Source organism: Lissotriton vulgaris, chromosome 7 (genome assembly GCF_964263255.1).
Source record: "Lissotriton vulgaris chromosome 7, aLisVul1.2, whole genome shotgun sequence".
Lineage (NCBI taxonomy): Eukaryota > Metazoa > Chordata > Amphibia > Caudata > Salamandridae > Lissotriton > Lissotriton vulgaris.
Genome location: NC_141695.1, coordinates 1,026,548,255 through 1,026,571,689, shown reverse-complemented (window position 1 = coordinate 1,026,571,689; position 23,435 = coordinate 1,026,548,255). Strand labels below are relative to the sequence as shown.

General features: G+C 45.4%; 1 protein-coding gene across 2 annotated transcripts in view; it reads left to right on the top strand.

The window, feature by feature from the left end:
* Positions 1–4,421: 4,421 nt before the first annotated feature.
* The window catches only part of RUFY1 (RUN and FYVE domain containing 1), a 717,137-nt gene continuing 698,123 nt past the window's right edge, over positions 4,422–23,435 (top strand). For both annotated transcript variants that reach the window (XM_086931454.1, XM_086931453.1), the window contains exon 1: positions 4,422–4,514. The gene's annotated coding sequence lies outside the window, so the exon portion shown is untranslated. The remainder of the gene's footprint in view (positions 4,515–23,435) is intronic.

Sequence of the window (23,435 nt, the reverse complement as noted above, 5' to 3'; positions counted from 1 at the left end):
AATACTGAAATGGTTGCGATCAGATCAATGGTTTTACAAAATCGTCTTGCCCTTGACACCCTATTAGCAAAAGAGGGCGGAGTCTGTAGAATGCTGAAAGCGCAACATTGTTGCACCTACATTCCTGATAAAAGTATCGAACTAAAACAATATGTGAAAAACATAACTAATTTGGAAAAAGAACTCAAACCATTGGAGGTTGACAGTGCCTGGACGAGACTGACTGGAGGTCTCTCCTCCATAGGTAGTTGGTTTACTAACCTAGGTAGAAGTCTTTTGTGGAAAATACTGATGCCAATAGTTATAATAGGTGTAGTTGTATTAATCATTTTTATCTGCTGCAAATGCCAGAAGTGCAAAAAGAAATATACAGTAAATAAGAGGGGGGTGAAAAGAAATATTGATGATTTAGAATTAGAGGAGTTAAAGAATGAAATTTACAAAAAGGTGAAAAATCACCACTCTCATAGAGAAGCTGCAAGAAAACTCAACGAAAAATTTGTTGAAATTAAGATGGATGATATGGATGAATGAGAAAAAGTTGGCATCTGTTTCCTTCTATGTGGTGATGATAGTAAATATCATCAAAGAGGGGATTGATGGAGCTGGGATTCGCGTGCCAGCGCCCTGCTCACATACAAAACCCTTGCCTAAATCGTATAATCATATTAACACTATTGTTCGTCCTTTATTAAGTGGTTTCCCAAACACGCGGGTGTCCCCAGGATGCTTGCTTGTATGTCTTTTGTCATACTAACGAAGCTTGCACTAAAATCGGCTGCTTCGCTGAAATTCAGTCTGCGCATGCGTCGGTCATACCCATGTGATGTGACGCACTCGCATTCTGGAGGGAAGTTGTGCTCATGCGCACTGTAGCAAATATGGCCGCTTGTCTCTCACCATGCTCTCCGCTTGCTACCGCTGCTTTTGCCTATCTGTCTTTCCGCACTAAACAATAATGCTATAGTCATTATAAAATAAGGGTTGGTTAGTATTTTATCATGGTATACAGTGTGATAATTTTTATATGTGGTTTTAATTCGTTCTCGCTTACTTTTCATGTACCGCGTCTTGTGGGCTGGGGCATACATGAGCGACGCCATGCTGAGGCTCCTCTGAACCCTGTCAGGTGACCGGGGAAAGTCCTAACTGCGCAGAAGCTGAAACCAGCCAGCTGGCCCCAGAAGCCAAATGCGCCTGAGAAACCCAGCACAAGATGAGGACACTCACCTTGAGAATAACTGATTTTGTTGCAATGTCTTGTGCACTCAGATTTTCTATTGTATTCTATGCATGGGAACGTGAACCCAAGGGGCGGGTAGGAAAATTTTAATATTTGGATGAGAAAGTTGAATTCTAGGAGGTGGTAATGACCACACCACCTCTCCTGACCAATCATAATGTGGGAAACTGTCACTTGCAACATTAGTGGGTGGTCTGAGGGACCCCAAAACAGTATAACTGCCCTAGTTTAGCTTAGGAAAATTGTCCGACTTGTCCGAGTAGCAGACCTGTCACTGACCCTACGAACTCTATAGGTGCTCAATCTGAAGTGCTGCGGAGCACTCTGTCCATACTTTCCACAAACTCCTAAGGGGTGGAAATAATCCTAAGTGCTGGCGAAGCACTTTGCTGGGGAATTCGAAAACCCAATCGGGGTTACTGGCGGATTACTTGCAGAAAGGGGTAATGCTGGCGTTGCTTCTGAAGCTGTGGGTGTTGGTCGTACCTTGGTGAGCCCAGTCCTGATCCCAAATCCTGAGGGGTATCCTGTCCTTACTGTCCGTGAGCTGTACCTGCTCGCATTCTGGCATTCCTTCCTGAGGGTCCTTGTCCCCGTCCTTCCAACTGACCCGTGGCCAGGGTTAGTCTTCTCTCAGACCTAGGTAAATATTAACCTGTGGGTTTGCGTCTCTCTCTCTTGACTTCTCTCTCTCCTTCCTTAATAAAGCACTCTTGCCGTGATATTGCTCTATCACCTTGAGAACGAGTTATATGCAATTGTTCTAGAATTGTTCCACTTCTCTCCCCTCCCTTAGGAAATTACCTACTGTTATATTATATTAGTATGTTCCAATTTTTCCCCTACCTTTAGCCTGATTGCGGTGAACTTAGTAAGAATAGTTTAAACACTTAGGTTAAGTATGTGTTCTAGGTCCCATCCACATCCTATCTTTTAGTATAAAATTGCAGTGACTAGTTTTGTTCTAAAAACTCCTACCTTTTAGTCTTCCCATGTACTCAAATGGTCTTAGCATTTATCTATAGCTATTTTATAGTGTTGATTTTGATGTTAGACGCATTATTCTGCCTATCACTTATTGCTTTGTCATATTCTCTCTAAAGAACTTATATAAAGTTTTAAACATCCTCAGGTGTCTGTGGTCATTTTACGGAATTGTGGAAAGTATTTACTGATTATAAAGAGTATCTGATGTTAGGCCTGTCTACTATTTTCCCTGATAGCTCCAGGTCCGTCGTAAGACTTGTGCCTGTGGTAAGTCAGGTACATGGTATGCAGAGGTGAAACCAAACCTTAATTGCTCATAGCAGCGTGCAGGAGGAGAAATATAAAATCCTCTCCCGATTCACCCAAATTATTAGTGTGGTGTTTGGAAAATTCGCACGCCAGGGCCCAGTGCGTGTAAAGAATTGGTAACACAGGTGGCCCGGGATAACTGCGCGCTCTATCACAAGCACTGGTCATCCGAAGGCGAAACTCATTGATGTCTGAAGAATCGTATTCCCCGAAGAAGGCCGAGAGAATGGCCGAAATGCATTGGGAAAAAAAGTGCAAGTCCGCCTTGAATACATTTTGAAAACCCCGTGATGTTGTGCGACTCAGTCTTTCCCAGCAGGGGAAGGGATGTGAATATATATATATATATATATATATATATATATATATATATATATATATATATATATACCCACACACACACACACGTGTATTATATAATTATCCAAGCCTAATCGCTGTTAAAATGTAATCCTGTGTGCATTTACTATTTGTATATATAGAACTCTAACCACTAGTATATGTAGGAGACCTTTGTACTTACTACCATTTCTATGTGATTTTAGAGTTTATCTGTTTGTATTTCTTTCTTGTGTGACTTTACAACTTGTACATGTGCAATGTTTTCCTGTTTATATCTCTTCCTTGAGTGACTTTACACCTTGTACATTTGCATTTTTTTTTATTTGTATCTCTTACGTAACTCATGTAATCGAAAGTCCTTTTGTAATGCAACTGGTTCTTTTGTAAAGCGCTCCGACACCTTTGGGTAATGTTCTCGCTATATATAATCACATTAAATAAATAATATAAGATGCACGAGTGCAATGATTAATGACAGAGTGCATATATGAGGGCTTCAATTTATTGAGTGCCTAAGCCCATTATTATTATTATTATTTTGAATCTGCTTTTTATTGACATTTAGGTTACATGTACAGAAAGCCAACATACTCTTAGGACTATCCATGCATTGGATCACACATCAATAATGGAAATCTACTACTGATACATGAAGTCGAGCATTTCAGGTATACATGGCGTGCCTAATACACCCAAGCGCTTGTAAATCCAGTGTTGAGCTCAGTCCATGAATAATATAGGTGACAGTGCCATGATAACATGGTTCCATTAGTCCAGTGCGTAAAGTCTTTCAGCTAAATCAGTTTGGACTTCTGGACAGATATTGTGTAATAAAAACTGTCTAAACCAACAACCATAACATAGACCGGCGCAAGTGTAAGTACCCCCTTGAGTGCCTAAGCCCATCAATGACGCAATAATCATTTTCATTCATAAGCCAGACCTATTGACATTGCCCGTGCTCGCTGAGTTTAAATATCGTAGTCATATTTTACACTAATTCTAATGCGGAAGTTACAAACCACGTACTAATATGACTCTGACTGTTGCTTTAGCGCTAGGCACAAGCGAAACACCTGGCAGGGTTCTTAACGTTAATATATTAATTTACTTGCCCACAACCACCACATAACAAATATACCACCCAATGTTAGTAAATGCTTAATATGTCACGCAAACCTTGGAGAGGTGTTCCCGCATATCCTGCCCTCCTTTCCCTAAGTGTTCCGTGTAAATTCGAGGATGGCAGTAGGACGTGTACAGGCTACATCCGGCTGATAAAGACCGGCTCGTGGCTGACTGTGTTTATGTCAGCAAGCAGAACAGCCTGACAGCTTCAAACACACCGCCAAGTGAAGTGTTTATAGAATGCATAGGCACGTGCAGACTTCGTAAACCAAAGAACACGTCTGAATTTTGTATAGCACGCGACGATTGGCTGAGCTGAAGACAAGGCTCCAATCCCAGGTCACATTATAGATACGAGCCTTCACTACTTCAAAACGATTCACATAATAGGCTCAGCTGTTGGCTGTCATGCGACCCGGAAGTATTGACACTGTGGACAAATGTCGCCTATTAAAACATCAATAACGGATTACGGGCACTAGGCTGAATTTTGCGGACGGTCTGTGTAAGTCAGTCACCTTAGTTGTTATGCGTTAGTGAGAATGATCTCTTTGTCATTCATTCCGATCGGTTCCATGCGTCTTTCTTGCTCTACTGCTTTCCCTATGGCTGCGTTCTGTCTCGCCATGTTTACCAAAGCCAGCCACCTCTACTCTTCGTCTCCCTCCTGTATGTCATTCCCACTCCTTTTTTTCTGCTCTCTGTCTCTTTTCAGCACCCTTTCTCCATTCAATACCCAGCTCTTTGTGACATGATTGTTCGTTATTGCTGGTTGGGAGCAAATGTAAATTGCATTTATATAGCGCTTACTGCCCCTGACGAAGAGTTGAAGCGCTTTACGGCATGTGGCTGGTGAGGACTTATTACACCGTGTCAGTGATTAATTTCGGCTGTTGCGTATGTTTGGAAATATGAACATTGTTTTCGATATATTTTGTAAGAGGTTTCTACTTTGAAGTAAAAAACTTTGATCTGCTTAGAGGCCTCATGCTGAACTGCACGGAAGTCTTATTGCTGATTTTCTCACAGTAGTCAGAAACCACAGCACTTTCTCGGCATTCTTTTATATAGTATGCAACAATCGCATTCATGCCACTAATGAGACGCCCAAGTTGTGAGTGTACATTTTAACCCGGAGTTATTATAGCTTTCATTATCAATTTATTTAGAGTATTTATATAGCATGGCTCTAGTTCAAGAAGCCTGCTTTTCTGAAAAAAAGGAGTTTAACAATATCAGTAGGTGTGGGGGAAACTTCTAAGTAATTTGCAATAGATGAGCTGACAGATGTTCAGCAGGTGTATGTGGCATGGATAGATTGACATCTTCCCTGTGTTTCTCAACTCACCGGTTAAACAGGAATTTGAGGGACTGATGTTTCACTAGGGGAATTGGGAAGAAGGAAAGTATTTTTGTTTTGCCCAACGGTGAAGTTCATTTCATCACCAACAAGGGAGTCTGTTGTATTGTAATTGCATGTATATAGCGCTTACTACCATCCCAGGCGAGGCATTTGAGCACTTTTGCCGCAAGTATAATTAGTATAGTTAAATATGAGATTAATTTGAGCTGTGGGCATGTTACTCTGTTATTTCGATTGAAAGGGCTAGTGGATGGATAGAAGAGGCAAGGGGTTGCATTTATATAGCGCTTGCTACCCCTGATGAAGTGTTAAAGCACTTTTCGACTAGTAGCACACTACTCCGGAACCCAAAAGAATTAGTGGTGAATTAGTATAGGGAAATATGAAATTAATTTGAGCGGTGGACATGATAAACTTATTTGGATTGAAAAAAGGATAGTGGAGGGATAGAAGAGGGAAGGGTTTGTATTTATATAGCGCTTGCAGTCCCTGATGAGATTTTGAGGAGCTCTTCGGCAGGTAGCATACTACTCTGGTATACAAATAGGATTTGTGGGGGATTAGTATAGGGAAATATCACATTAATTTTAGCAGTGGACAGATGAATCTGTTATTTGGAACGAAGAGGAATCGTGGAGGGATAGAAGAGAGAAGGGTCTACAGAGTTTTTTCCAGGAGTTTATAGCAGTAGGAGGAGGTTTGGGGTGAATAAATGGGAGGTGGAAGGGAAAGGATCAGAGGGAAGGGTTTAGAAAGACTTGTTTGCGAGATCTGAATAGTAATAGAGGTATGGGATGATGCAAGGAGGAAAGAGTTTATAAGGGTTATTTTGGGGATCATAGTAGTGGAATGGGGTTTGGAATGAGTGAGAGAGTGAAGCTAGAGGTTATATTGAGAGGCATAGGGCGAGATGTGCATTGGGAAGAGTAGTAGAATGAGGTTTGAAAGGAGCTAAAGTGGAGGTAGAGGACATACTGCGAGAGGTATATGATGAGAGGTATATGGTGAGCTAGCGCATTGTAGATACTGAACTAGATGCAAAGTAACAAATACAAAGATACATAAGTACATGGAAGGTACACATGCACAAGGAAGGCAATATATGTAAATTCAAGCTGTATTCAACAAACTCAAACTTTAAAGTGTTGCTGTAAAACCTAATTTTTGCTGTTGGTGGTGTTGTTGTTCAATAGTGAATAAATGTATATATTAGTTATGATAAAACGTTTACTTATTTATGCAGTCACCTATATACATGTTAAACATAGAATAATACAAGTATAAGCAACATATATATCTGTTAAGCAGAACTAACAAATATCTATATATCTAAAAATATAATTATTTTTCACGTTGATACATAGCAATACACATATGTAAGTACATATCTATAGTTCAAATAAATGCTTATATACAGAGAGATGTGCTGTATATTTATGTTGGACTATGGTGGTTATGAGGGGGAAGAGCCAACTCCCGAGTCATCATCATCCTAAATCTTTATTTGGATGTAGCAATAAATCCATACAAGCCAAACAAAAGGAAGACATCTATTACTCACTGTACAAAAACCAGAAACATACATTTGAGTAAAACCATTAGCTGCACGTATGATTATTAAAAATGATAAAATACATCTTCAGAGAAAAACAGTTAAAAACATAAAAAGAATATCTAAATTTGTACAAGAGTGCAGATTGCAAATTAGCAAAATGCAATTATCAGTCAAAGCCAGTAGTCCTCTTGTACCAGTTAGCACCACTACTCCAGTAATGAGTAAATTATTTGGTTCCAGTAGTAGAAGGGAAATGACACAAGCATAACAGGTATAAACCTAAGTGTCTTATACAGATCAATAGAGCGCAAAAGAGACTGTCCACGCAAAAGTTCTTGATCTTAAGAGCCATGTCAATTACATTCAATACTAAAGTGCAGAGTCTTCCTAGTGTTCATACAAGCCCATAAAAACGTAGCGACTGAACAACTTATGAAAGGATCTGGTAGGGATTAAAAAAAATAAAGTGCTACTCGAGATTGTTTAAAAATGACAGCTTTTTATGATTGGGAGTATGAACCTTGCACAAGGATGTTTATAAAAAGCACAAAATAAAACAACGTGGAGATAATACTGCTTAGATACCATATCACCAGACTGATAGGTCAAAATGGGTACAATTATTGGCAGGAAAACTCAACATCAGAGGGTTTAAATTAATTTGAAATCTAATTAAAATATGCCTGTGCTGGGAGTTATTTGTAATTCCCAGATAAGAATTCCCTCCCTCTAAAACTGGGGGTATTTGTTGATACAGAATAACCAGTTTCTTTAGGCTGTTGGATTCAAAACAATCTAACAAGACCTTTTTCAAGTAGGAAGACTTAAGTTCAAGCTTAGAGATTTTCTGGCAAGCAGTAGGGTTCTCAAACAAGTTCTTGAGTCCTATGTCAGTTAGGGTCTTTCCCACATAATGTAGCCACACAATTGTTTGCCAATTATCTGGACTAAGGCAGTATTTTATAATCAATTGGTTTAGGCTCACAGTGTCCCTGCACCATACTGAATGCCACAACATAATTGGAGCTAGCTTGATACTGTCAGTCAGGTAGGGCACACTTAACTCTAGGTGAGGGGTTTGGTTGGGGAGGACTAAGGGAGAGAGGCTATACCCTTGAAGAAACTATCTTCCAGGTTTTGGAGAAGGCTTACAGATGCCATTTACCACAAATACCTGTCATGTAAGAGGAAGCAGAGACTGTTTTAGCTTGCAAAATCTTTTTGATAGTTTCAATAGGTTTTAATCTCAGCATTCTAGTGAAGGCTGTAATTGCCCCTACATCCTCTTCATCATTAGAGCCCTATTGTCGACCATTTTTGCCCAAGACTGTGACTTATCAAAAACGACCCCAAGATAAGGAAAATAATCTACCAACTCCAAATACCAAGTGCCGCTTTGAAAGAAAGGAATTTTTTTCTCACCCCCAGCCTTGGTGCAAGAATGAAGGATTTTGACTCATTAACCTGTAAATCTAATAAGGCCATAAAGGCTACATAGTCCCTTAAGTGCTGGCGGGCTAAACCTATTCTGGCAATCAGGACGACGTCGTCCGCATATACCAGTATCGGAACAGTGCGGCCATCAAAAACGGGTATATCCGTCATTGACCCCTAAGTGCTTCCCGACCCCATTAGTGTAAATGGAGAATAAGAAGGGGGCTGATCTTAAAGGGGTGAGTGCATTCCCCATTTTTGCCTTAGCGAACTGATGCTTTAGCACTAGCATATAATTGGCGAATAAAAATTATTATAGCGGGATCGATTCCCATGGTGTCCATTAGGTCCCATAGTTTAGTATGGGACACGGAATCAAAAGCGGCACTGAGGTCCATTAATGCCAAGAAGATTTGACCCCCCCCCTTAGCTCTAGTGTACTTATCAATTGTCAGGCTCAGGTTTAAGCACAGTTCAATTGTACCTTTCCCTTCTTGAAATCCATTTTGTGCTTCTATCATTATGTTTTTCTCCCTGGCCCAGTCCTCTAGCCTGTGTAGTAATGGTCACCCCAATAATTTTGCTGTTGTGTCCAATAAGGAAATTGGTCGATAGTGCTGGGCGTTCTTCTTATCTCTCTTTTTAAAAATGGGGATTATAATACTAGTCGACTATGTCGGTTGGGGGCCTGTTTTTGCTATTACATTTAGCACATTCGTGAGAAGGGGGTCCACAGGTCCTGATGAGTTAAAAATAGATCAATTGGGACCCCGTCTGGGCCCGTGGCCTTCCCATCTATACATTTGCCCTGGCCGGATTGTATCTCTTCTCGAGAGAATGTCAAATGCTTTGTCATGGGGAGGGATACAGGTCGGTCTTCTGCTGCTACATTCTCCCCTGAGCCAAAAACCTGCTCAAAGTGTGCCACCCAGTCTTCTTCTCCCACATGAACGTCTAGTGTGGGATCTTCATAGTTTTTGAAAAACTGAGCATTAATTGTTTTCCAGAAATCACACCCAGACTTAAAAATTGCTGCTTTTTCTAAATTTTCCCACGCCTCTTCTCTTAAAGTTCTCTCCCTTAACTTCCTGGCTCCCAGGTAACTTTTCCTAAGAGATGCTATTAGAACACTGTTTTGCATACGTGCGTTCAGGGCTTTATGCAGAGATTTTAGTGACTGTGCAGGAGTGGTCGAACCACTGGATTGGTGGGGCAACATTAGAATGTTTTGCACACGTCAGTGCCTTTTTCACTTCGCCAAGAAGAATCACAAAACCGGAGGTGATTTGATCGGGGGTGTTTTGGGGATTCAGACAGCTCATTACAGACTCTATACCGTTACTTAGAATTAGCGGGACTATTTTCCCTTTATCTATTTTTTTATTTTTTTTTATTTTTTTGGAAAACCTTTATTTACCAAAACAAGTACACTGCTATTCAGCCGTACATCCCGGAGGCCAGGCAGCATCACATTGCAACTCGGAAAAATGTACAAAAACAAGGCACAGGAGTGGTCAGGTTTAATTTTACAATAGAAAATGTTAAACTAACAATAAGTATGACCCAAGTCAACAGAGAGAAAAGTAAAGAGAAAAAGAGGAAGGACCAGAAAAAATAGTGAAAAAGAAAGAAACGAAACAAGGCTGAGGACAAAGAGGATAGACTAGGCATATAGCACGGGGAGGGGCAGGGTTCGCACATCCCATCAACAACAGGGTACATGACAGTCAAATGGATGGGGAGCAGTGAGTCAGGATACAAAGCTTGGAACCTTGGGAGGGGGGAACTACGGAGACAGGCGGATATCAGGCTGTGTCATCTCCGGGGGTGCGCAGATGTCTCCCCTATACGAGTTCCACGCTCCCCATACCGATCCCCACATCCTGGGTTTGCCCCGAGCCAAGTAAACAGTCTTTTCTCGGAGCATGCACCAATCCATGTTGGTCTTCCACAGGTCGACAGTGGGGGGCGCGGACGCACCCCATTTCTGGGCAATGTCCCTTTTGGCTACCATATTACCCAGGGTGACCCAGCGGGTCTGAGCTACATTGTAGTCGTTCGGGCCCCAAACGTTCAGGAGGCAGCGCCGGGCCTCAGCAGGCAGGGTCACACCGGTAACAGCCCTCATTACTTCATGCACACGCCCCCAGTACGAGGCAATCACCGGACACTCCCAGATTATGTGCATAAAAGTCGCCACCACACCACATCCTCTCCTGCACAGTCCATCCTGAGAGAGCCCCATGTGTATCAGCCTCGGGCCCGTGACATAAACCCTGTGGAGTATCTTCAACTGAACCAGTCTCAGCCTGGCCGAGATCGCCACCTCCTTAGGGGAAGAAACTGCTGACTGCCACTCCTCTTCATCCATCTCAATTCCGTCATTCACCCAGAGGTCTTTCAGTTTCACCAGCAGATCAGTCCGCACATTGATAAGCTTCTTATAGGTCAAGGAGATGGCGCTATCCGGCATATGGCCGTCTAACACCCTATCCTCCAGCGGAGACGACTCAGGCACTTTCTCCCCCACGGGTATAGAAGATATGATAGCGTGCCGCAGCTGTGCATATCGGAAGTATTCCGTTGAACCCAATTGGAACTCGGTCTGTAGCACTTCGAAAGATTTAACCTCCCCCCTCGCCATCACATCTACCACCTTTGAAATACCGATAAGATCCCATCTGTCGAACCATTTGGAGTGCCACAATTTCCCAAGCAGGTCGGAATCGTACAGGGGAGTAGCCATAGTGAGTTTGCCCTGCCAACCCAAAGTCTTGGTCACCGCCCGCCAGAGGTGCACCGCCGTTTTAGTAGGTCCAGTCAGTTTCCGATCCAGAGATCTAGAGTACAATGCCCTGTAATAATTCCCGTCATTCGTAAGCCAGCGATCCATGGCATATCCAGGATTGACCGCCGGTCCGTAAAAACCATAATTAACTGCCGCCAGCTGAGACGCCCAATAGTAGCGGCGCATGTCAGGCAAGGCGATGCCTCCATCATACCATGGAATAGTCAGCTTGGCAATAGAGATCCGCGGCCTGCCATCCCACAACAGGGTACGCTGCAGGCTCTCAACCTCTCCAAAGTACTTGGCTGGCACTGGGTCTTGCGTATTCTGGAGCGCATAGAGGAACCGCGGTAGGGACATCATTTTAAACAATGCTGCCCGACCCAGCAGAGATATCGGCAGTTTCTTCCAGCCCTCCACGTCTCGCCGCAACCTCACCAAAGGAGGGAGCAAATTCTTAGTGTAACGAGCACGGGCATCCTTTGAAATATAAATGCCCAGGTACTTGAAACCATGTTGCGAAATCTGTATAGAGCAGCCTCGAGGGAGGCGCGGAGTATCTCCACACAGCACGTAGAGGGAGGACTTGGACCAATTAATGACCAGGCCTGAGTAACTACCAAAAGTGCCAAGTAAATCAAACACCATAATCGAGGACCGGCAGGGAGAGGTAAGGTATAAGAGGATGTCGTCTGCATAGAGCGATATCCGATCCTCAAAATCCGGCGACCACGTGATACCTGCAACGTCGGGATGCACCCGGATCCAGGCAGCCAACGGCTCAAGTGCTAGAGCAAATAGGAGCGGTGACAGCGGGCAGCCCTGTCTAGTGCCCCTGTGCAAAGCGAATGAGGCAGACAACCGACCGTTCACCGTCACATTGGCAAGTGGGGAAGAGTAGAGAAGCCGGACCCAGCCGATGTATTCAGGTCCAAACCCAAGTTTAGTAAGCACAGCCCAGAGGTAATTCCACTCGAGCGAGTCAAATGCCATTGTCGCGTCGAGCGAGGCAAGTACCGTCGGCTTCGTGAGCAGGTGTGCCCGCGCCATTACCGCGTGGGGCCTTCGAAGGTTAAGGGCCGTATTACGGTGCGGGATGAAGCCGGACTGGTCCGGGTGAACCAAGTCCGCGATCACTCCCACCAGCCGGTTAGCAAGAAGCTTCGCCAAAATTTTCGGCTCGGCGTTCAGCAGGGAAATGGGGCGGTAGGAACGGCATAGGTCACGAGGTTTCCCCTCCTTGTGAATGACCACAATAGTGGCCAGTCGTTGGTCAAATGGGAGCTCACCAGCCTCACGGGCCGCCAGGAACATATCTCTCAGAGGTGCAGCAATGGTATCAGCCCTGAGCTTATACAGTTCCACCGGGATACCATTGGGCCCCGGTGCTTTACCGGAGCGCAGCGACCTGATCGCCAGCGCTACTTCGTCAGCCGTCATGTCCCGGTCCATATCCTCCCGCTCCGCGTCAGACAAACAGGGGAGCTCGATCTCCTCCAGAAAGGAGGCCGAGTCAAGTTCGGACCGGTCGGAAACGGACGTATAGACCGTCTCAAAGTAGTCCGCAAACGTCTCGGCAATAGCAGCGGGGTCAGTGACGACGAGCCCGTCATCACCCAGGATCTCTGGAACCACTCGGGACGCCAGGTCCTTCTTATCCAACCATGCAAGAAGCTTACCCGCCTTATCCCCAGCGTCATATATCCTGCCCTGCTGTTCCCTGCTCATCGCCTTAGCTGCGTCAGTAGCAGTTCCCTTTATCTATTTGATTCCACTTTAACTGGAAGCCATTTTTCCTGCCAAGGATGGGTTTACTCATTTTATGGGTGGGTAATGCATTTCTCAGGCCCGTCTCCATCGAGGCGAAGAGAATTGCATAATCACTGAATAGGTTGGCTTTATTTCAACTTGTTTAATACAAGCCTGAAGTATGCCTGAAACTATTATGAAATCGAGTGTTGATTCGTAGTCATTTCTCGAAAAGGTCTTAACTAGGCCATCTGCATTAGGGTTTACCTTCTTGATGATTATCAGTTTTCTAGAAATTAACAACCTATTTAGACTGTTGCCACATTTGTGGTGGGTAAAATGCCGAATAGGGTCTCCTGAAGTGTCCTCAAGACCACATACCCTATGTTCGTTGAACTTGCATGGCTGGGAGTTAGTTCCCAACCCACAAAATATTCACAACTTTCCCATATGATGTGCTAGTACTATTTTGAATTTCGACATCTAATTGCTCCACAACGTCCTTCATATTACCCCCCAAATTATTATAATAAAAATTCACTAATAACCAATCCCAGTCCCTGTTCCCCTCAATCAGAAGAGTATGGAAATAGGGACTCGGGCGTCGAAAATTAATCATTTATTGCAAACCCTTTGCCTCTGAAAAAGTAAACAATCCCTCCCGCTTTTCCAGAGGTGGATGGGAGCGCATCTGATTGTAATGAGCGAAACCCATCTAAAAATATAGGTTCAGTGGCCCACGTTTCTTGAATACATAAAAGGTCTAAAACTTGCCACTGGCCTAAGCAATCTGAACTACTTAACTTTGAAACTACGCCTGATATATTCCATGTAACTATTTTTAAGGTGAGTGCGGAACCCCTTTCTACAACCCCTCCCCCTATCTTGACTTTCTTGGCTAGACTTTATCCTGAGTGGTGACCATGTGTCCTGGCTCCCTTGGCTGGGTCACTGCTACCCCTGAGAGTCAGCCGCAAGATTCCAAATCAGCCAGCCGGGTTAGGGGCTTAAATCTGTTTGATAGCTCCATCCCACTCTTAACTAGCTGCCCAGGCTTATTGAGGCCAGCTGCTCCAACGATCGATGCACCCTTGGTCTTATCGGATGCACCTGAATAAAAACTATAGAAATGCTCTAGCGGGAGTACAGAGATCTGGGAGCTATGGGAGAGGTTGACCTGAAAATAATGCAATGAGGACTGGGTAACGTTTTTGTTATTAAAGTTTACCACTACGCAATCTCCCAGAGTAGCCTTTGATAAAGGACCCCCCAACTCACCCTCCTCGCCATAATAGTATGTCTGGCCATGCCCCTTGGACCATCAAAAAATTGGGGCCTGAGTGCTCAGCCTGTGGAGGGATTTATCCATGAGTTGAGTAGTATCTTCCCTTTGGCCTTCCCTCAGCATTGGGACGTTTACCAAGACCAGGACCAAACGGGAAGCAGTGAAAGGGAGGTCCAGCACTAAGTTGGACTCTCGCAGGACTGTGCTAATTGGCCTCCATGTCGTCCGCTGCCCCTGTCGTTTTCATACCCCATTAGGTTATTTGGGACCCTGTTGAAGTCTATACCAGGGGTAGGAATGTGTTGGGTGATGCCCTAGGATTTATCAGTTGCTTCTGAGAAGGTAAAGGTAGGGGGTTTAACACAGGTTAGAGGGATTGGGGAGGGGGTAAAGATGGCACAACAACCTGCCCCCTTTAGTTGTGAGGGGGGCCATCGACCATGGGGAGGGGCTGTGTCCGTATTAGTATTAAAAACAATAGAATCCAATTTCTCCTCAATTTTCAAAAGCCTGTCATGCAATGGGCCAACTAGATCCTTGACCAGATTTTCCAATTTGTTTCAGTCAAAGTCAACATATTGGGTGGTGGAGGCTCTTGGCGCTGGAGATTTGGTTGGGGGGGGGGGGGGGGGCAATTTGGAACCTCTTGTTGCCGGTTGGTTTTGCACTTTACCCCCCCCCCCCCCTTATTCTCTTTGTGGCAGGCTGTATGGACTGCTCCAACTGGACCGGTGGAACCGATACGGATATAGGAGCTAGCACAGGGGGGCGGGGGAGTTACGCAGGGATACCTGGTCATAAGATCAAGGGAGGGATCGAGTGTGGTCTGATGTGAAGTCTGCGATAGCTCGGAGAGACGCCTATCCACCTCCAGGGATAGCTGGCGTCCCCGTGCTATTCCTGTGCCACGGTGTGCGATAGTGCTTAAGAGCGCAAAGTTAGCTCCTCCCTCCTGGGAGTGCTGGTGGTTTGTGGGGCTTAGAGTCCCCCAATTGCAAACAGGAGCTGACGGTGTTGAAAAACGGCATCTGGACTCAGACTTCCTTCGTTTTTGTTTTGGTACTGGATAGAACAACCAGGGAAGTCATACAAAAGAAAAATACTGTGGTTAATGGGCAGTGCTGAAACCACCTACACTACCCCCACCCCACCCTGCAGGCAGTAAAAATCAGGACACCCACTGTGAGATGGGCACCATGCCGCAAAAGACTCTTCACAATGCAGGCAGACGTCCTCACAAACAAGAGCTCAGCAAAAAACAAAAAGTAATTGTAAGAAAGGTGACTTGCACGCACCTTTGTCCTTTGTCAGAGCATGATACATCATAGGCTGCTTCAATACGTTCAGCAGCACAGAACAGCTACGTGCGGCCTCCACGCCAGGAGCAGGGCCGTAACGATAGAGCGCAGAAGGGCCGCCACCACAGCTGAGCAGCTACACAGCTACGGTGCAGCCAGAAGCAACAGGCAACCACACACAAGATGTCGCACAGCAAGCACTGGCAGAGCACGCCAACCAGAGGCGAGCAGGATGCCAGACAGCAGGCCCGGAGAATGCCAGCAGAACGGCAAGACATGATGATCAGCGGCGTGGAGCAGGAGCGCACCCCGTCATAGTTGTCTCTTGAGTTGTCTTCTGAAGATAAGGTTGTTTTTTGGATCGTATGTTTTGGGGGAAAATAGTTCCCAAGTTTGGCTGTTTGAACAGAGTAGGATGTACCACCTAGGGTTTTTATTTTATGTGGTGGGATTTTGAGGCTATTTGCCAATCTGTAGCAGATGTTCCTTTGTTGATGTATATTTGGTGATTTTATTCCCGATGAGCGGTCCTTTTCCATGTATCGCTTTGAGGGTGATACAGTGCAGCTTGAATGTGGATCTCCTGGCAACCGGTAACCAATGTAGGGTTTTCAAGGCAGGAGAGATGTGGGCTTTTGGCTTTACATGTAAGAGTAGTGTGGCAGCAGAGTTCTGAAGGTGATCCCTGGTAGAGGCTCTTGGCGTAATCGAGTTTAGACAGAACAAGAGAGATGGTAGTCTGAACCTTGTGTGGAAATCCCAGGTGGGGGAAGATGCATTGCAGAGTTTTTATAGTAACAAAGCTTGATCTTTCTAGTTTGGCCACTTGGGCATTAATGAATAGCTTGGAGTCCTTGGTAATCTCGAGATTTCTTAGTTCCTTAAATACTTTAGGGGGTGGTCTCAGATCATCAGGCCAGGAGGCAAGTAGGTCATATTTTTGCAGTCGCCACACGTGAGTATTTCCATATTATGGACTTATTGTTAGCACTGCTCCTATGATACAGGTCTTGTTTTTGAGGGCAATGGAATCCTGTTGATGTCACAGAGCCTGTTTTACCATTGGTAGAGAGTGTCACAAATGTGGAAAGAAAGATAATGTCTCACGTGTTTGCAAAGGCTCTTACAAAAGAGTTTCTCTTCTAGAAGAAGCAGGCGAAGGGGCAGAGTATAGGGTTCTAGTGGCGGTAAAGAGGAGTACCAGTTTGAGAAAAGAAGATTCTGACCCAAAGCAGAATTTAAAGTCAATGACAAATTTACTGTGTTGATGGTAGATTCAGGCTCCTTGTACACCATCGTACCTAAACACGTTTGATAACCTATGGCCAAAGGAAAGTAAAAAAATATCTGACGTAAACTTGAAAGGTTATAAGGGAGCTGACATTGGCGTCATGGGTTGCTTCTCAGCTGATATAGGATCAAAGATGGTGTAACTAATGGGAGAATATATGTAGTGACCGATGGACCTCCAATATTGTGGTGGTCACAACAGTACGATCTGCATATCGTTGTGAATCCCAGAGAACAAGTGTTGGTTGTTGAGGAGGGAGAGTTGGAAGATATACTCAAAGGTTCTTAGAGGATATTTGAGGATAGAATTGGCGAGATCAAAGATTATCAAAACAAAATACTTTTGAGAGAAAATCTCATTCCAGTAAAGCACTGTCTTAGGAAGGTATAACTAGCAGCTTGTGCAAAAGTTAAATCTATTATTGATCAAATGCTCAAAGACCACATTATTGAGCCCATGGAAGCAACTCAGTGGGTGTCTCCAGTGGTTATCACCCCGAAAGCAGACTCTTCTTCTAGGCTCTGTGTGGATTTATGTAGTCTAAACTAACCTGTGGTGATGAACTGTTTTCCTTTGCCCAACATTAACAAACTGATCTTTCAGTTGTCAAATTGCAAATACATTTCCAAATTAGACCTTTTGAGCACCTATCACCAGGTAAAATTGCATCGAGACTCAAAGCATTTGATGGCGACGGTCCTTTGTCACCACTGAAGATGGGGTTCAATTCAACAGTTTACCTTTTGGGCTCATGTCAGCCTTTTAATGTGTTTCAGAGACTAATGACACTTGTTGGCTGGGATTACAAATGTGGTTTTCTTTCAGGATTATATAATCTTTGGAAAAGATGTAACTGAGTACAACAGGGTAATGTACCCGGTGCTAAACCGCATAGCTGAAGCAGGCATGGCTCTGTGCAGAGACAAGTTCAAGTATCTAGTCAGGATAGTGGAATACTTTAGGGCACTTGATCCACCGGCGATGGTATAAAGACTAAAACGAATTTGATGAGCCTGGTTGTGAATGCACAAGTTCAGTGACAAGAGCATGTTGAAGTCATTCATGGGGCTCTTAGAGTATTATTCAAAGATTGTGAAGGATTTAGCTGGGAAATCTATTCTACTGAGGTACTTGTTGGAAAAAAGGAAAGAAATTTGAGTGAGGAAAGTTCCAGCAGTTTGCTTTTGAGCAACTTAAAATGAACATTGCTAAAGCTGATTTATTAGTTCCATTTCAATTTGGCCTAACAATTATTGTCACAGTTGATGCGAGTGCGAATGGCATAGGTGCAGTCTTATTTCCAGCACATGCATGTACAGAAAGAGCAGTGGCTTTCGTGTTACGCTTGTTGACTGAGGCAGTAAAAACGACTCAGTCATTGAGAGTGAAGCGCTAGCAGCAGCCTCGGCCACTAATAATTTCTGGGTGTTCATATGGGGTGGAAAAGTCATATTAAGGACTGATCACAAGGCGTTGGTATAACGTTTAGGGCCTAATGATGGGCCATGGAATCCTGTTGATGTCACAGAGCCTGTGGTGGTGACCTCAACTGATTCCATGTCAGTTGAGAAACTAGTGATTCATGGTGCTTGGCTATTTGACAGATTGTTTCTGCCAATAAACTTCATGAGGACTTCTGTGATCTTGTGTAAGATGTCATCTTTCCAACATTTTCTGGTGAGAAGGATGGAATTAAAAATGTGTTTATTTTCACGACAATATACTTATCTTTGTTGCTGAGCACAACAGGGTATTATAATCCGAATAGCTGAAGCAGGCATGACTGCGTAGGGACAAGTGCAAGTTTCTAGCCCGAAAAGTGGAGTACTTGGGGTACTTGATCACTGTGAAGGTATAAAGCCAAAAATGAATTTGATTGGCGCGATTGTGAATGCACGAGTTTCCAGTGACAAGGACATGTTGAGATCATTCATATGTGTTCCTAGAGTATTATTCAAAGTTTGTGACGGATTTTGCTTGAAAATCTATTCCGCTTAGGAACTTGTTGAAAAAAGGAAAACATTTGAGTGGGGAAAGTTCCAGTAGGTTGCTCTTGAGCAACTTAAAATGGAGATGCCTAAAGCTGATTTATTATTTCTGTTTCAATTTGGCCTAAAAACTATTGACACGGTTGATGCGAGTGCGAATGGCATAGGAGCAGTATTATCTGAAGGACATGAACGTACCAAAAGAAAGTTGACTTTCGTGCCATGCTTGTTGACTGAGGTAGAAATAAATCTACTCAGTCATTGTGCATGAAGCGCTAGCAGCAGCCGGGGTCACTAATCATTTCCATGTCATTTTGGGTGGAAAAGTCATATTGAGCACTGATCACAAGCAGTTGTACCAAGTGTTAGGGCCCAATGGCACAACCAAGTGTTCAGGTCACTTGGCAAGGTTGGCAGTTAGGGTACAGGACTGCATGACTGCAATATTGAATACCTGCCAGACAGCAGACCGTTTGTCCCGTTTACCTGATAAGGCTGCTGAGGAGTGCTCCTTTGATTCAGAAGAAATAGTGGCTGATGTAGAGGATGTAACAGAAAGTCTACTGGGATGTGTACCCACGAGTGAGTGTACGTTTGCTATAGAGTCTGGTGAGGTCCTTAAAGCAGTGAAGGAGATGCTCAGAGGTGAATTGAGAAGGGAAGGCACACTTCCGGATGCAGTTAGACCTTTTTATAAGGTCCTAGATGAGCTGTCTCTAGTGAAAAATGGATTGATCATAAAAAAGGAGAGATTTGTGTCACCTAGTCCAGTGAGAGAAAGATTTATAGAGTTAGCCCACGAAGGACATTTGGTTCAAACTTACCCCATTAAGAGACTTAAAGAAAACCTTTGGTGGCCAAGAATGGACACCCAAGCTAAGGCCTGGGTGGAGAAATGTGAAGCATGCAAGAATTCGGAAAAGAGATTTAGAGTTGGGTTGGATGTGACTGAATACAATCAGCATGTGGTTGAAGCAGAGCATGCTTGGGAGTTACTGTGCTTCATTGGCCCATTTTTGAGCAATCCGGAGAATGAACGATATGCAGCAGTATTAGTAGATGCTAAGTCTCGGTTGTCGGAGCTAGTGTTTATGAGATCCATCATTTCTGTGATGGGGGAAATATTCCGAAGGGAAGGGATACTCTCTAAATTAATCTCGGACAATGGTACACAGTTGACATCCATGGAGATGCAGCAACTTTTGAGCAGCTTGGATATTAAACACATACGTACCTCACTATATGACCTACAGAGCAATGGCCAGGTCGAGAGGCTCAACCGAGTGGTTAAGAGCACCACGGAGCTGGCTGATAGAGCTGATATTGACATACAGAAAAAGATCCAAGATATATTATAGGCATATCACTCCACAGTGAATACCGGGACAGGGAAAATACCTTTTGAGCTGATGAGGGGTGGGCAACCAGGTACAAAGTTAGTTCTGCCGTGGATGTGTGAATGAGATTCCAAATGTATGGAAGAAATCAAAACTTCTTGCAATGGTCAAGATCTGATTAAAAGCAAAGATTGGTTGAAGGTGAAACCTGGTGTTTTGAGTAGAGGTTTATCCAAGTTCCGTGGCCCATATAAAGTAAAGGAAGTTGGGAGGCCATTGGGTCAGATTGGAAAATGGACAAACCTGGAATCTCAGGAGAGTGGCTTTGTTTCAGAAGGATGGGCTATGTATGGGTGTTCCTTTGTCTGAGAAGGAGGAAGATAGTCCCGGCTGGTTACTTATGTATGACAATGAGTTTGTTAAACCCCAGGATCATTATGCAAGGGGAGCCGTGAATGTGGGGGTGAGTGGTGAAAACTCTGGCCTACGCCGTGTTTGGGTTAGCAGACCTCCTGTCTGGTGGGGTAATTATGTTTTAGCTAAGTTACCCCTGTAGCGCTACTATTTGTTTTCTGTGTGCTAGGGGTGGTACTATGTCTTTTGCTAGCCCCTCTTATTGGGGCCATGTTGGGTGTATGTTGTTTTGTTCTTTGTAGGTGTTGTCTCATTGTTAGTAAGTCCTTTTCCATCCTTTCTTCTAGAGTGTGTGGATATATATATATATATATATAATGTTTGTATGTCGTATTTGCTTTGTATTTGTTGTGCCATAGTTGGAAAGGAAGGGGATGTGTTGTATTATGGACTGATTGTAAGCTCTGCTTTAATGTTATAGGCCTTCTTATTGTGGGCTATGGAATCCTGTTGATGCCACAGAGCCTGTGGTTTTGACATCAACAGATTCCATGTCTGGGGGGGCGGAGCTTGCTGGCGTCCATGCAAGACGTGTGAGTGCTGAGCTCCTCGCCTGAGCCCCTTTAATATCCATCAAACTGATCCTTTTTGGCACCTCGCGGTCTCCAGCGAGAGCGGAATTTGCTTCTACGACCCCTGGAGCTGCTGGGGGCACCTTTCCTGATCGAAATCGGTGGTGGCATCGATCACCGGACCGGCGGTGTTTGGAGTTGCGGACCAGGCCGCAATCCGCGGACTATCCTTGGGGGCTGCCTGCCCTGCGTAACGCGACGTGCGGCGTGAGGTTCCTGCGTGGCCCCGTCCTGCCGGACGACCCACTACCCTGTGCGGTTTCTGGACCGGTCATCACCAGTGCCAGTTCACTGTGGCCCCTCTGCCTCGTGTGTGTTTGCTGCGACCCCTTGGTGGAGACCTGGGGCTCCCTGAAGTGACCTACTGGCTGGACCGCGGGAAGTAGCGCCCTACTGCTGCCGGTTGACGGGCTCCACCGCAACTCGGATTGCCCCGAGGACTGGAAAGACACTGGTATTGGGCCGTGTGCTTCTGTGTGTACTGGCGCTTCTCGACACCCCGCGGTGTGCCCTGCACCGTAGTGTGACACTGGAGTTTGGGCTTCTCCCCTTGGACTAGTCTGTGCCACGAGGCTCGCGGCCGCCATCTTTGGCCGTCGTCCCCTGCTTTGCTCCGGACTGCTTCGCGGAGTTTGCTCCCCTGGCTCTTCTCCTACGTCGAGCCACCTCTTGCTCTTTGCTTGCCATATCTTCTGGGACCTCTGCCATGGTGAAAGGAGACAGAAATCAACCGAAGCTCACGTTCGACCAGCGGAGGCCGAAGGGCGCGGAGAATGCTCCTCCGGAAACATCAGCGCAGGCGGCGGAGGGCTCGCTCTGTGCGGACATTCGTGAGATGCTAGGCGCCATGGAGAAAGGCCTGCAGGACAGTATGTCGGCGATCGGCTCGAAAATCGACGCCTTATCATTCCGTATGGACCGGATGTCCGAAAGGGTGGACAAACATGCGGAACGTTTGGACATGGCGGAGCGTAGGCTGACGGAGGCAGAGGAGGCCCAAACGGAGTGGGATAGGGACCGTAAGCACTTCGGCCGTCTTCTCCAGGTCATACAAGACAAAACGGAGGATTTGGAAGCGCGCTCGCGGCGCTCCAACATCCGCATCACGGGGGTTGCGGAATCCACCAACACCGGTAAGATGGAACTGTTTGTCGAGAAGCTGCTTCACAAGCTCCTGGGGGAGGACGTCTTCTCCCCCATGTTTATTGTTGAACGGGCACATCGCACTCTCGGACCCCAGCCGCAGCCTGGCCTCCCGCCGAGACCAATCATCGCAAAACTTTTGAATTACAGGGACCGCGACCTGGCCCTCCGTCTGGCGCGAGAGAAGGGGGAATTGCAGTTTGAAGGAATGAACATCTCCCTCTATCCTGACTTCACTGCTAGGGTGCAGGAGGAGCGAAAGCGGTTCGCTCCCTACAAGAAACAGATGCGAGACATGGGGCTCGACTACGCCATGCTATACCCGGCGAGACTTCGGATAAATAAACAAGGACATTCGCATTTTTTCACCGACCCGGCTGATCTGAAAAAGTCGCTTAAGGAATGGGCCAAAGAACAGCGCAACAACCCGAGGGGTCAGCGTCCGGAGGATGAGGAGGCTAGATCTTCGGAGGGCCAAGGCTGAACTGTCTCACGCTGCGTGGCTTGGCTTGGCTATTTTACTGTCACTGTATGTATTGGATTCCAGTTTTTGATATGACTCTCCTTTGCCTTCACGACATGTTGGTTTGTGCCCCTTAATCTGCCTGGTTCGGGGTGGTGCCACATAATGGGGCTCGAACTTTTGCTGTTCTTCCTTGGTTGTCGGAAGGGTGCCCCCGATGGTATGTAGGGACTGATTATTCGCCACTCTGCTTGTTCTATTGCTGGGGCGTGGGTGGGGTGCCGAACGCTATGGGGGTAGGGCTGGGAGCACCGACTGTTTCTGGCCTTTGTTGGAGTATATTGTTGTCTGGCCAGTACCTCTGCCCCTGCGCTTTCGGCTTTTCGACCCTCTAGGGGGTCCTGGGTTTGTAGTGGGGTGTTTCGGGTGGGTTCAGGGTGGGTAGTGCTAAGCTCTGTCTGACCGGGTTGGGGTTGGTCGGCTGTGGGTGGGTGGCTGTTGGTTGTGCTTGTGTATTCTTGCTGCCATGCTGTTTGGGGTTCAGGGTTTGCCGGGTGGGGGGTATGTTTTTGCCGACTACTGCACTGTGTCTGCCACGCTGTCTGCTCTGCAACATTTTCCTTCTAATCTACCATGTCGACTGTTGAATCATTGAATGCGGAGTGCTCCCCGAGCTCCCTGCGATTACTGTCCTGGAATGTAAGGGGGCTCAACGATTTCCGCAAGCTCAGGAAGGTCTTAGCCTA